Source organism: Hemitrygon akajei, unplaced genomic scaffold (genome assembly GCF_048418815.1).
Source record: "Hemitrygon akajei unplaced genomic scaffold, sHemAka1.3 Scf000041, whole genome shotgun sequence".
Classification (NCBI taxonomy): domain Eukaryota; kingdom Metazoa; phylum Chordata; class Chondrichthyes; order Myliobatiformes; family Dasyatidae; genus Hemitrygon; species Hemitrygon akajei.
In genome coordinates, this window is record NW_027331927.1 from 8,364,201 (window position 1) to 8,376,103 (window position 11,903).

General features: G+C 52.8%; 1 protein-coding gene across 4 annotated transcripts in view; it reads right to left on the reverse strand.

Moving 5' to 3' along the window:
* The window catches only part of LOC140720296 (NACHT, LRR and PYD domains-containing protein 3-like), a 91,063-nt gene that overhangs the window by 23,557 nt on the left and 55,603 nt on the right, over positions 1-11,903 (reverse strand). The gene's annotated exons all lie outside the window — the stretch shown is intronic.

Consider the following 11,903-nt stretch of genomic DNA (forward strand, 5'->3'; position numbering starts at 1 on the left):
CAAGAGGAAGGGGGATAGAGAAGAGTGATCCCACAGGAGGAAGGGGGATGGGGGAGTGAGTTCGCACGGGAGGAAGTGGGATGGGGGAGAGAGATCCCACAGTAGGAAGAGGATGGGGAAGATAGATCCCACAAGAGGAAGGGGGTTGGGGCAGAGAGATCCCACAGGAGGAAGGGTGATGGCTCAGAGAGATCCCACAGGAGGAAGGGGGATGGAGGAGAGAGATCCCACAGGAGGAAGGGGGATGGTGGGGGAAGATACCACAGGAGGGGGGATGGGGGGGTAGATACCACAGGAGTGGGAATGGGGGAGAGAGATCCCACAGGAGGAAGGGGTTGGGGGATAGAGATCCCACAAGGGGATGGGGGAGAGAGATCACACAGGAGGAAGGGGGATTGGGAAGAGAGATCCCACAGAAGGAAGGGGGATGGGGAATAGCGATCCCACAGGAGGAAGGGGGATGGGGATGAGAGATCCCACAGGAGGAAGGGGGATGGGGAAGAGAGATCCCACAGGAGGAAAGGGATGGGGGAACGAGATCCCACAGGAGGAAAGGGATGGGGGAACGAGATCCCACAAGAGGAACTGGGATAGGGAAGAGAGATCGCACAGGAGGAAGGGGGATGGGGAAGAGAGATCCCACAGGAGGAACGGGAATGGGGAAGAGAGATCCCACAGGAGGAAGGGGGATGGTGGGGGAAGATACCACAGGAGGGGGGATGGGGGGGTAGATACCACAGGAGGGGGAATGGGGGAGAGAGATCCCACAGGAGGAAGGGTTTGGGGGATAGAGATCCCACAAGAGGAACGGGGATAGGGAAGAGAGATTGCACAGGAATAAGGGGGATGGGGAAGAGAGATCCCACAGGAGGAACGGGAATGGGGAAGAGAGATCCCACAGGAGGAAGGGGGATGGTGGGGGAAGATACCACAGGAGGGGGGATGGGGGGGGGAATATACCACAGGAGAGGGGATGGGGGAGAGAGATCCCACAGGAGGAAGGGGGTTGGGGAAGGTTGAGCCCACAGGAGGAAGGGGGATGTGGGAGAGAGATCCCACAGGAGGAAGGGGGATGGGGGATAGAGATTCCACAAGGGGATGGGGGAGAGAGATCACACAGGTGGAAGGGGGATCAGGAAGAGATATCCCACTAGAGGAAGGGGGATTGGGAACACAGGCCCAACAGCGCGCTGCGGAAGAGAGGTACCTCAGGATGAATGTGTATTGAAAAGACAGATCCCACAGGAAGTGGGGTGATGGGAGCAGAATCCCCACAGGAGGAAGGGGGATGGGGAAGAGAGATCCCACAGAAGGAAGGGGGATGGGGAATAGCGATCCCACAGGAGGAAGGGGGATGGGGATGAGAGATCCCACAGGAGGAAGGGGGATGGGGAAGAGAGATCCCACAGAAGGAAGGGGGATGGGGAATAGTGATCCCACAGGAGAAAGGGGGTGGGGATGAGAGAACCCACAGGAGGAAGGGGGATGGGGAAGAGAGATCCCACAGGAGGAAGGGGGATAGGGAAGAGAGATCCCACAGGAGGAAGGGGGATGGCAAGAGAGATCCCATAGAAGGAAGGGATGGAGAATAGAGGTCCCACAGGAGGAAGGGGGACGGGGGAGGGTGATCCCACAGGAGGAAGGCGGACGGGGGAGCGAGATCCCACAGGAGGAAGTGGGACGGGGGAGAGAGATCCCACAGAAGGAAGGGGGATAGAGAAGAGAGACCCCACAGGAGGAAGTGGGATGGGGGAGTGAGATCCCACAGTAGGAAGGGGATAGGGAAGGGAGATCCCACAGGTGGAAGGGGGTTGGGGAAGGGTGAGCCCACAGGACGAAAGGGATGGGGGAACGAGATCCCACAAGAGGAACGAGGTTAGGGAGGAGAGATCGCACAGGAGGAAGGGGGATGGGGAAGAGAGATCCCACAGGAGGAACGGGAATGGGGAAGAGAGATCCCACAGGAGGAAGGGGATAGGGAAGGGAGATCCCACAGAAGAAAGGGATGGAGAATAGAGGTCCTAAAGGAGGAAGGGGGATGGGGAAGAGAGATCCCACAGGACGAAAGGGATGGGGGGAACGAGATCCCACAAGAGGAACGGGGATAGGGAAGAGAGATCGCACAGGAGGAAGGGGGATGGGGAAGAGAGATCCCACAGGAGGAACGGGAATGGGGAAGAGAGATCCCACAGGAGGAAGGGGGATGGTGGGGGAAGATATCACAGTAGGGGGGGTGGGGGGAAGATACCACAGGAGGGGGGATGGGGGAGAGAGATCCCACGGGAGGAAGGGGGTTGGGGAAGGGTGAGCCCACAGGAGGAAGGGGGATGGGGGAGAGAGTTCCCACAGGAGGAAGGGGGATAGGGGATAGAGATCCCACAAGCGGGTGGGGAAGAGAGATCCCTCAGGAGGAAGGGGATGGGGGAACGAGATCCCACAAGAGGAACGGGGATAGGGAAGAGCGATCGCACAGGAGGAAGGGGGATGGGGAAGAGAGATCCCACAGGAGGAAGTGGGATGGTGGGGGAAGATACCACAGTAGGGGCGATGGGGGAGAGAGATCCCACAGGAGGAAGCGGATGGGGAAGGGAGATCCCACAGGAGGAAGGGGGATGGGGAAGGGTGAGACCACAGGAGGAAGGGTGATGGGGAAGGCAGATCCCACAGGAGGAAAGGGATGGTGGAACGAGATCCCACAAGAGGAACGGGGATAGGGAAGAGAGATCGCACAGGAGGAAAGGGGATGGGGAAGAGAGATCCCACAGGAGGAAGGGGGATGGGGGAGAGAGATCCCACAGGAGGAACGGGAATGGGGAAGAGAGGTCCCACAGGAGGAAGGGGGATGGGGAAGGGTGAGCCCACAGGAGGAAGAGGGATGGGGAAGACAGATCCCACAGGAGGAAAGGGATGGGGGAACGAGATCCCACAAGAGGAACGGGGATAGAGAAGAGAGATCGCACAGGAGAAGGGGGATGGGGAAGAGAGGTCCCACAGGCGGAAGGGGGATGGGAGAGAGAGATCCCACAGGAGGAACGGGAATGGGGAAGAGAGATCCCACAGGAGGAAGGGGATAGGGAAGGGAGATCCCACAGGAGGAAGGGGGTTGGGGAAGGGTGAGCCCACAGGAGGAAGGGGGACAGGGGAAGAGAGATCCCACAGGAGGAAGGGGGATGGGGGATAGAGATCCCACAGAAGGAAGGGATGGAGAATAGAGGTCCCACAGGAGGAAGGGGGATGGGGAAGAGAGATCCCACAGGACGAAAGGGATGGGGGAACGAGATCCCACAAGAGGAACGGGGATAGGGAGGAGAGATCGCACAGGAGGAACGGGGATAGGGAAGAGAGATCCCACAGCAGGAAGGGGGATGGGGGAGAGAGATCCCACAGGAGCAACGAGAATGGGGAAGAGAGATCCCACAGGAGGAAGGGGAATGGGGGAGAGAGATCCCACAGGAGGAAGGGGATGTAGAAGGGAGATCCCACAGGTGGAAGGGGGATGGGGAAGGGTGAGCCCACAGGAGGAAGAGGGATGGGGAAGACAGATCCCACAGGAGGAAAGGGATGGGGAAACGAGATCCCACAAGAGGAACGGGGATAGAGAAGAGAGATCGCACAGGAGAAGGGGAATGGGGAAGAGAGGTCCCACAGGCGGAAGGGGGATGGGAGAGAGAGATCCCACAGGAGGAACGGGAATGGGGAAGAGAGATCCCACAGGAGGAAGGGGATAGGGAAGGGACATCCCACAGGAGGAAGGGGGTTGGGGAAGGGTGAGCCCACAGGAGGAAGGGGGATAGGGGAAGAGAGATCCCACAGGAGGAAGGGGGATGGGGGATAGAGATCCCACAGAAGGAAGGGATGGAGAATAGAGGTCCCACAGGAGGAAGGGGGATTGGGAAGAGAGATCCCACAGGACGAAAGGGATGGGGGAACGAGATCCCACAAGAGGAACGGGGATAGGGAGGAGAGATCGCACAGGAGGAAGGGGGATGGGGAAGAGAGATCCCACAGGAGGAACGGGAATGGGGAAGTGAGAACCCACAGGAGGAACGGGGATGGTGGGGGAATATATCACAGGAGGGGGGATGGGGGGAAGATACCACAGGAGGGGGGATGGGGGAGAGAGATCCCACGGGAGGAAGGGGGTTGGGGAAGGGTGAGCCCACAGGAGGAAGGGGGATGGGGGAGAGAGTTCCCACAGGAGGAAGGGGGATAGGGGATAGAGATCCCACAAGCGGGTGGGGAAGAGAGATCCCACAGGAGGAAGGGGATGGGGGAACGAGATCCCACAAGAGGAACGGGAATAGGGAAGAGAATCGCACAGGAGGAAGGGGGATGGGGAAGAGAGATCCCACAGGAGGAACGGGAATGGGGAAGAGAGATCCCACAGGAGGAAGGGGGTGGGGAAGGGAGATCCCACAGGAGGAAGGAGGATGGGGAAGGGTGAGACCACAGGAGGAAGGGTGATGGGGAAGGGAGATCCCACAGGAGGAAAGGGATGGGGGAACGAGATCCCACAAGAGGAACGGGGATAGGGAAGAGAGATCGCACAGGAGGAAGGGGATGAGGAAGAGAGATCCCACAGGAGGAACGGAAATGGGGAAGAGAGGTCCCACAGGAGGAAGGGGGACGGGGGAAAAGATACCACAGGAGGGCGGATGGGTGAGGGAGATCCCACAGGTGGAAGGGGATAGTGAAGGGAGATCCTACAGGTGGAAGGGGTTTGGGGAAGGGTGAGCCCACAGGAGGAAGGGTGATGGGGGAGAGAGATCCCACAGGATGAAAGTGGACGGGGGAGAGAGATCCCACAGGAGGAAGGGGGACGGGGGATGGGAGATCCCTCAAGAGGAAGGGGGACGGGAGATGGGAGATGCCACAGGGGGAAGTGGGACGGGGGATGGGAAATCCCACAGGAGGAAGGGGGACGGGGGAGGGTGATCCCACAGGAGGAAGGGGGACGGGGGGAGCGAGATCCCACAAGAGGAAGGGGGATAGAGAAGAGTGATCCCACAGGAGGAAGGGGGATGGGGGAGTGAGTTCGCACGGGAGGAAGTGGGATGGGGGAGAGAGATCCCACAGTAGGAAGAGGATGGGGAAGATAGATCCCACAAGAGGAAGGGGGTTGGGGCAGAGAGATCCCACAGGAGGAAGGGTGATGGCTCAGAGAGATCCCACAGGAGGAAGGGGGATGGAGGAGAGAGATCCCACAGGAGGAAGGGGGTAGGGAAGAGAGGTCCCTCAGAAGGAAGGGGGATCGGGAAGAGATATCCCACTAGAGGAAGGGGGATTGGGAACACAGGCCCAACAGCGCGATGCGGAAGAGAGGTACCTCAGGATGAATGTGTATGTAAAAGACAGATCCCACAGGAAGTGGGGTGATGGGAACAGAGGCTCCACAGGAGGAAGGGGGATGGGGAAGAGAGATCCCACAGAAGGAAGGGGGATGGGGAATAGGGATCCCACAGGAGGAAGGGGGATGGGGATGAGAGATCCCACAGGAGGAAGGGGGATGCTGAGGAGAGATCCAACAGCAGCAATGGGGAGTGGGGACAGAGAGCCCAGAGGATGAATGGGGGATGGGAAAGTGGGATCCCACAGGAGGATTGCTGCCCGTGCCTCGTGCTAGTGAGGCTAGAAATAATGCAGCTAAATACGTGGATGAGGGGATGGTGCATGAGGGAGGGGTTCATGTTTCTGGACAATTGGGCTTTCTTCCAGGGGAGGTGGGACCAGTTCGAATTGGACAGTTTGCACCTGAACTGGAGCGGGACTAACATCCTTGCCGGTAGGTTAGCACGTTCTGCTCCGGGGGTTTTAAACAAGGTTGCAGGGAAAAAGGGCAGAGTGTTAGAGCAGATAGTGAGGTGGAGGAGGATAAGGGTCATGCGAGGACTGCCTGTATAGACAGATATCAATGGTTTGTACGTGATAGAATTGTTCTCAGGTGCATTTATTTCAATGCAAGGAGTATTGTATGTAAGGCAGATGAGTTTAGGGCGTTGATTGGCACATGATGATTTCGACATTATTGCTATTAGTAAGACTTGGTTTGCAGGAGGGTCAGGACTGGCAGCTTCATGTTCCGAGGTTACGTTGTTTCAGACGTGATAAAGGGGGAGGGATGAAAGGGGGAGGAGTGGCATTACTATTCAGGGGAATCTCACAGCTGTGCGTAGACGGGACAGCCCGGAGGACTTGTCTACAGAGGCCATATGGGTGGAGCTGAGGAACGGGAAAGGAGTGACCACACGAATAGGGTTGTATTATAGACCGTCCAATAGGCAGAGAGAATCAGAGGAGCAAATCTGTAGAGAGTTAGCAGACCGATGTAATAAACAGAAAGTTGTAATCGTAGGGGATTTTAACTTTCCACATATTGACGGGGACGCCCACTCTGAGAAAGGGTTAGATGGCGTGGAGTTTGTCAAATGTGTTCAGGAAAGTTTTCTAAATCAATATATTGAGGTACCAACGAGAGAGGGTGCAGTACCTGATCCCCTATTAGGAAACCAGACAGGTCAGGTGACAGAAGTATGTGTAAGCAAACATTTTGGGTCCAGTGACCATAATGTCATTAATTTCAAGATAATTATTGATAAGGATAGGACTGGTCCACCAGTTAAGGTTCTGAATTGGAGAAGGGCCAATTTTGTGGAAATGAGAGAGGATCTGGGAAGAGTGGATTGGGATAAGTTGTTTTCTGGCAATGATGTATTCAGTAAGTGGAGTTACTGAACTGCGCTTACATCCGGAGTTTGCATGTTCCTGCCAGGATTAAAGGCAGAGTTAACAGGGATAGGGAACCTTGTTGTTCAAGGGATATTGGCAATCTGGTTAAGTAGGTGTTTAGCAGGTACAGGCAACAAGGAACAAATGAGATACTTGAAGAGTATAAAGAATGTAAGGGAATACTAAAGAAGGAAATCAGGAAGGCAAAAAGAAGACATGAGGTTGTGTTGGCAGATAATGTGAAGGAAAACCCGAAGGGTTTCTACAAGTATATTAAGAGTAAAAGGATAGTAAAGGACAAAATTGGTCCCCTAGAAGATCACAGTGGTTGTCTATGTGTGGAGCATCATGAGATGGGGAAGATCTTAAACAGTTTTTTTGCGTCTGTCTACTCAGGAAATTGGCATAGCGGATATGGAATTAAAGGAAACAAACAGTAGTGCCATGGAACGCGGCCAGTGAGTGAGTGGGCCAGTGAAGGAGTGGAGAGTTGAGGCTTTGAATCGAGAGATTCTGGCAGTTTCGGCAGTTGGACTGTGTAAATCAAGACAACCAAGATCTGAATAGCTCAGACTCAGCAGAAAGCAGCTGATTGACCAAGCAGTTTGAAAAGCTCAAACAAATAAATAGAGGGGTAGCTCAAGCTGAGCGGCCTGTTGAAAGCGGCCAGTGAGTGAGTGGAGATTTGAGGCTTTGACAGGTCTTTACAATGGCTCCTGAGACGGTGATGTGTCTTTCCTGTGAGATGTGGCAGTCTTGGGGGAACTCCCCTCTCCCGCAGAGTCACATCTGCCAGACGTGTATGCGGCTGGGCGATCTGAAAGACCGTGTGAGGAATCTGGAGCAGCAGCTGGATGACCTTCGACTCATAAAGGAGAATGAGGCAGTCACTGATGAGAGCTACAGGGAGGTAGTCACATGCTAGGCTGCCAGAAGCAGGTCGTTGGGTGACAGTCCGAGGGGGGAAAGCGAAGTTGAGTGGACAGGTAGTGCAGAGCACCCCTGTAGCCATCCCCTGAATAATAAGTTTACCGTCCTGGATGCTGTTGGTGAGGACGACCGACCAGGTGCGAGCCACGGTGGCAGGGCCTCTGTCACTGAGTCTGACCCTGTGGTGCAGAAGGGTGGAACGGAGAGGAGGAGAGCTGTCGTCATTGGAGACACTATAGTCAGGGGAGCAGAGAGGAGATTTTGTGGACGTGAGAAAGAAACCCCCATGATTTGTTGCCTCCCGGGTGCCAGGGTCCGGGAGGTGTCTGACCGGGTACATGACATTCTGGTACGAGAGGGAAAGCAACCAGAAGTCGTGATACCTATTGGTACCAATGACATAGGCAGGAAGAGGGATGAGGTTCTGAAGGGTGAGTTTCGGGAACAAGGCAGAAGGCTGAAGAACAGGACCTCAAGGGTGGCGTTCTCAGGATTGCTGCCAGTGCTACGTGAGAGTGATGGTAGGAATTGGAGGAGATGGCAGTTGAATGTGTGGCTGAGGAGTTGGTGCAGGGGGCAGGGTTTTAGATTTTTGGACCGTTGGGATCTCTTCTGGGGAAGGTGGGACCTGTACAGATTGGATGGGTTGCACCTGAACTCAAGGGGGAGCAATATCCTTGCTGGTAGGTTTGCTAGCATGGTTCGGGAGGGTTTAAACTAATTTGCAAGGGGGATGGGACCCAGAGCGATAGAGCAGTGAAAGAGGTTCATGGAATAAACCCAGATCTGACACATGGAGAGGCTTTGAGGAAAGAGCAGCAGAATAAAGGGTATAAAGGCAGTAAGGTAGAAGGGCTAAAGTGTGTGTACTTCAATGCAAGAAGCAGTTTGTTAAGTGTGTCCGGGATGGATTGCTGTCACAGTATTTTGACAGGCCGACTAGAGGGGAAGCCATATTAGATCTAGTATTAGTTAACGAACCGGGTCAGGTCACAGACCTGTAAGTGGGTGAGCATCTGGGAGACAGTGACTACCGCTCCCTGGCATTATCATGGAAAAGGATAGAATCAGAGAGGACAGGAAAAATTTTAATTGGGGGAGGGCAAATTATGAGGCTATAAGACTAGAACTTGCGGGTGTGAATTGGGATGATGTTTTTGCAGGGACATGTACTATGGACATGTGGTCGATGTTTAAGGATCTCTTGTAGGATGTTAGGGATTAATTTGTCCCGCTGAGGAAGATAAAGAATGGTAGTGTGAAGGAACCATATGTGACGTGAATTGGAAAATCTAGTCAGGTGGAATAAGGCAGCATACATGAGGTTTAGGAAGCTAGGATCAGATGGGTCTATTGAGGAATATAGGGTAACAAGAAAGGAGCTTAAGAAATGGCTGAGAAGAGCAAGGAGGGGGCATGAGAAGGCCTTGGCGAGTAGGGTAAAGGAAAACCCCAAGGCATTCTTCAATTATGTGAGGAACAATAGGATGACAGGAATGATGGTAGGACCGATTAGAGATAAAAGTGGGAAGATGTGCCTGGAGGCTGTGGAAGTGAGCGAGGTCCTCAATGAATACTTCTCTTCAGTATTCACCACTGAGAGGGAACTTGATGACGGTGAGGACCATATGAGTGAGGTTGATGTTCTGGAGCATGTTGATATTAAGGGAGAGGAGGTGTTGGAGTTGGTAAAATACATGAGGACGGATAAGTCCCTAGGGCCTGATGGAATATTCCCCAGGCTGCGCCACGAGGCAAGGGAAGAGATTGCTGAACCTCTGGCTAGGATCTTTATGTTCTCGTTGTCCACGGGAATGGTACGGGAGGATTGGAGGGAGGCGAATGCTGTCCCCTTGTTCAAAAAAGGAAGTAGGGATAGTCCAGGTAATTATAGACCAGTGGGCCTTACGTCTGTGGTGGGAAAGCTGTTGGAAAAGATTCTTAGAGATAGGATCTATGGGCATTTAGAGTATCATGGTCTGATCAGGGACTGTCCGCATGGCTTTGTGGAGGGCAGATCGTGCCTAACAAGCCTGATAGAGTTCTTTGAGGAGGTGACCAGGCCTATAGATGAGGGTAGTGCAGTGGATGTGATCTACTAGGATTTTAGTAAGGCATTTGACAAGGTTCCACATGGTAGGCTTATTTAAAAACTCAGAAGGCATTGGATCCAGAGAAGTTTGGACAGTTGGATTAAGAATTGGCTTGCCTGCAGAAGGCAGATGGTCATGGTGGAGGTAGAACAATCAGATTGGAGGGTTGTGACCAGTGGTGTCCCACAAGGATCTGTTCTGGGACCTCTACTTATTATGATTTTTATTAACGACCTGGATGTGTGGGTAGAAGAGGAGGTTGGTAAATTTGCAGACAACACAAAGGTTGGTGGTGTTGTAGATAGTGTAGAGGATTGTCGAAGATTGCAGAGAGACATTGATAGGATGCAGAAGTGGGCTGAGAAGTGGCAGATGGAGTTCAACCCCGAGAAGTGTGAGGTGGTACACTTCGGAAGGACAAACTCCAAGGCAAAGTACAAAGGAAATGGCAGGATAGTTGGTAGTGTGGACTAGCAGAGAGATCTGGGGGTACATGTCCACAGATCCCTGAAAGTTGCCTCACAGGTAGATAGGGTAGTTAAGAAATTTTATGGGGTGTTAGCTTTCATAAGTCAAGGGATAGAGTATAAGAGACGCGATGTAATGATGCAGCTCTATAAAACTCTAGTTAGGTCACACTTGGAGTACTGTGTCCAGTTCTGGTCACCTCACTATAGGAAGGATGTGGAAGCATTGGAAAGGGTACAGAGGAGATTTACCAGGATTCTGCCTGGTTTAGAGAGTATGGATTATGACCAGAGATGAAGGGAGCTAGGGCTTTACTCTCTGGAGAGAAGGAGGGTGAGAGTAGACATGATAGAGGTGTACAAAATATTAAGAGGAATAGACAGAGTGTTGCAGGGGCCCTGGCAGAAATATTTAAAATCTCCTCAGCCACGGGTGCGGTGCCGGAGGATTGGAGGGTAGCTCATGTTGTTCCGTTGTTTGAAAAAGGCTCCAAAAGTGCACCAGGTAATTACAGGCCATTGAGCCTGACATCGGTATTAGGTAAATTATTGGAAGGTGTTCTGAGAGATCGGATATACAAGGATTTGGACAACCAAGGGCTGGTTAAAGATAGTCAGCGTGGCTTTGTTCATGGCAGATCGTGTTTAAAGAATCCTCTAGTGTTTTTCGAGGAGGTTACCAAGAATGCACATGAAGGAAAGGCTGTGGATGTTGTCTACATGAACCTTAGTAAGGCCTTTGACAAGGTCCCACATGGGAGGTTAGTTCAGAAGGTTCAGACAGTAGGTATCCATGGAGAGGTTGTAGATTGGATTCGAAATTGGCTGTGTGAGAAGACAGAGAGTGGTAGTGGATCATTGCTTCTCAGACTGGAGGCCTGTGACTAGTGGCGTGTCTCAGAGATCTCTGCTGGGACCATTGTTGTTTGTTGTCTATATCAGTGATCTAGATAATAGTGTGATAAATTGGATCAGCAAGTTTGCTGATGACACTAAGATTGGAGGCGTTGTGGACAGTGAGAAACGCTTTCAAAGCTTGCAGAGGGATCTGGACCAACTGGCAACATGGACCAGAAAATGGCAGATGGAATTTAATGCAGACAAGTGTGAGGTGTTCCATTTTGTAAGGACAAATCAAGGTAGGGCATACACGGTAAATGGTAGGGCACTGAGGAGTGCGGAGGAATAAAGGGATCTGGGAGTTCAGATACATAATTCCCTGAAAGTGGCGTCACAGGGAGACAGAGTTGTAAAGAAGGCTTTTGGCATCCTGGTATTCATAAATCAAAGTTGAGTATAGGAGTTGGAATGTTATGGTGAGGTTGTATAAGACATTGGTGAGGCCAAATTTGGAGTATTGTGTGCAGTTCTGGTCACTGAACTATAGGACGGATATCAGTAAGACTGAAAATGTGCAGAAAATATCTGCTAGGATATTGCCGGCTCTTCAGGAGTTGAGTTACAAGGAAAGATTGAAGTGAGATGCGGATGGGGAAGTGAGATCCCACAAGTGGAAGGCGGATGTGGAAGTGAGATCCGACAGGAGGTAGGGGGATGGGGAAGATAGATCCCACAGGATGAAAGGGGAATGGGAAGGGATATCACTGGAGGGAAGGGAATGAGGATGAGAGAACCTACAGGAGGAAAGGGAATGGGGAAGGGAGATCCCATAGGAGGAAGGGGAATG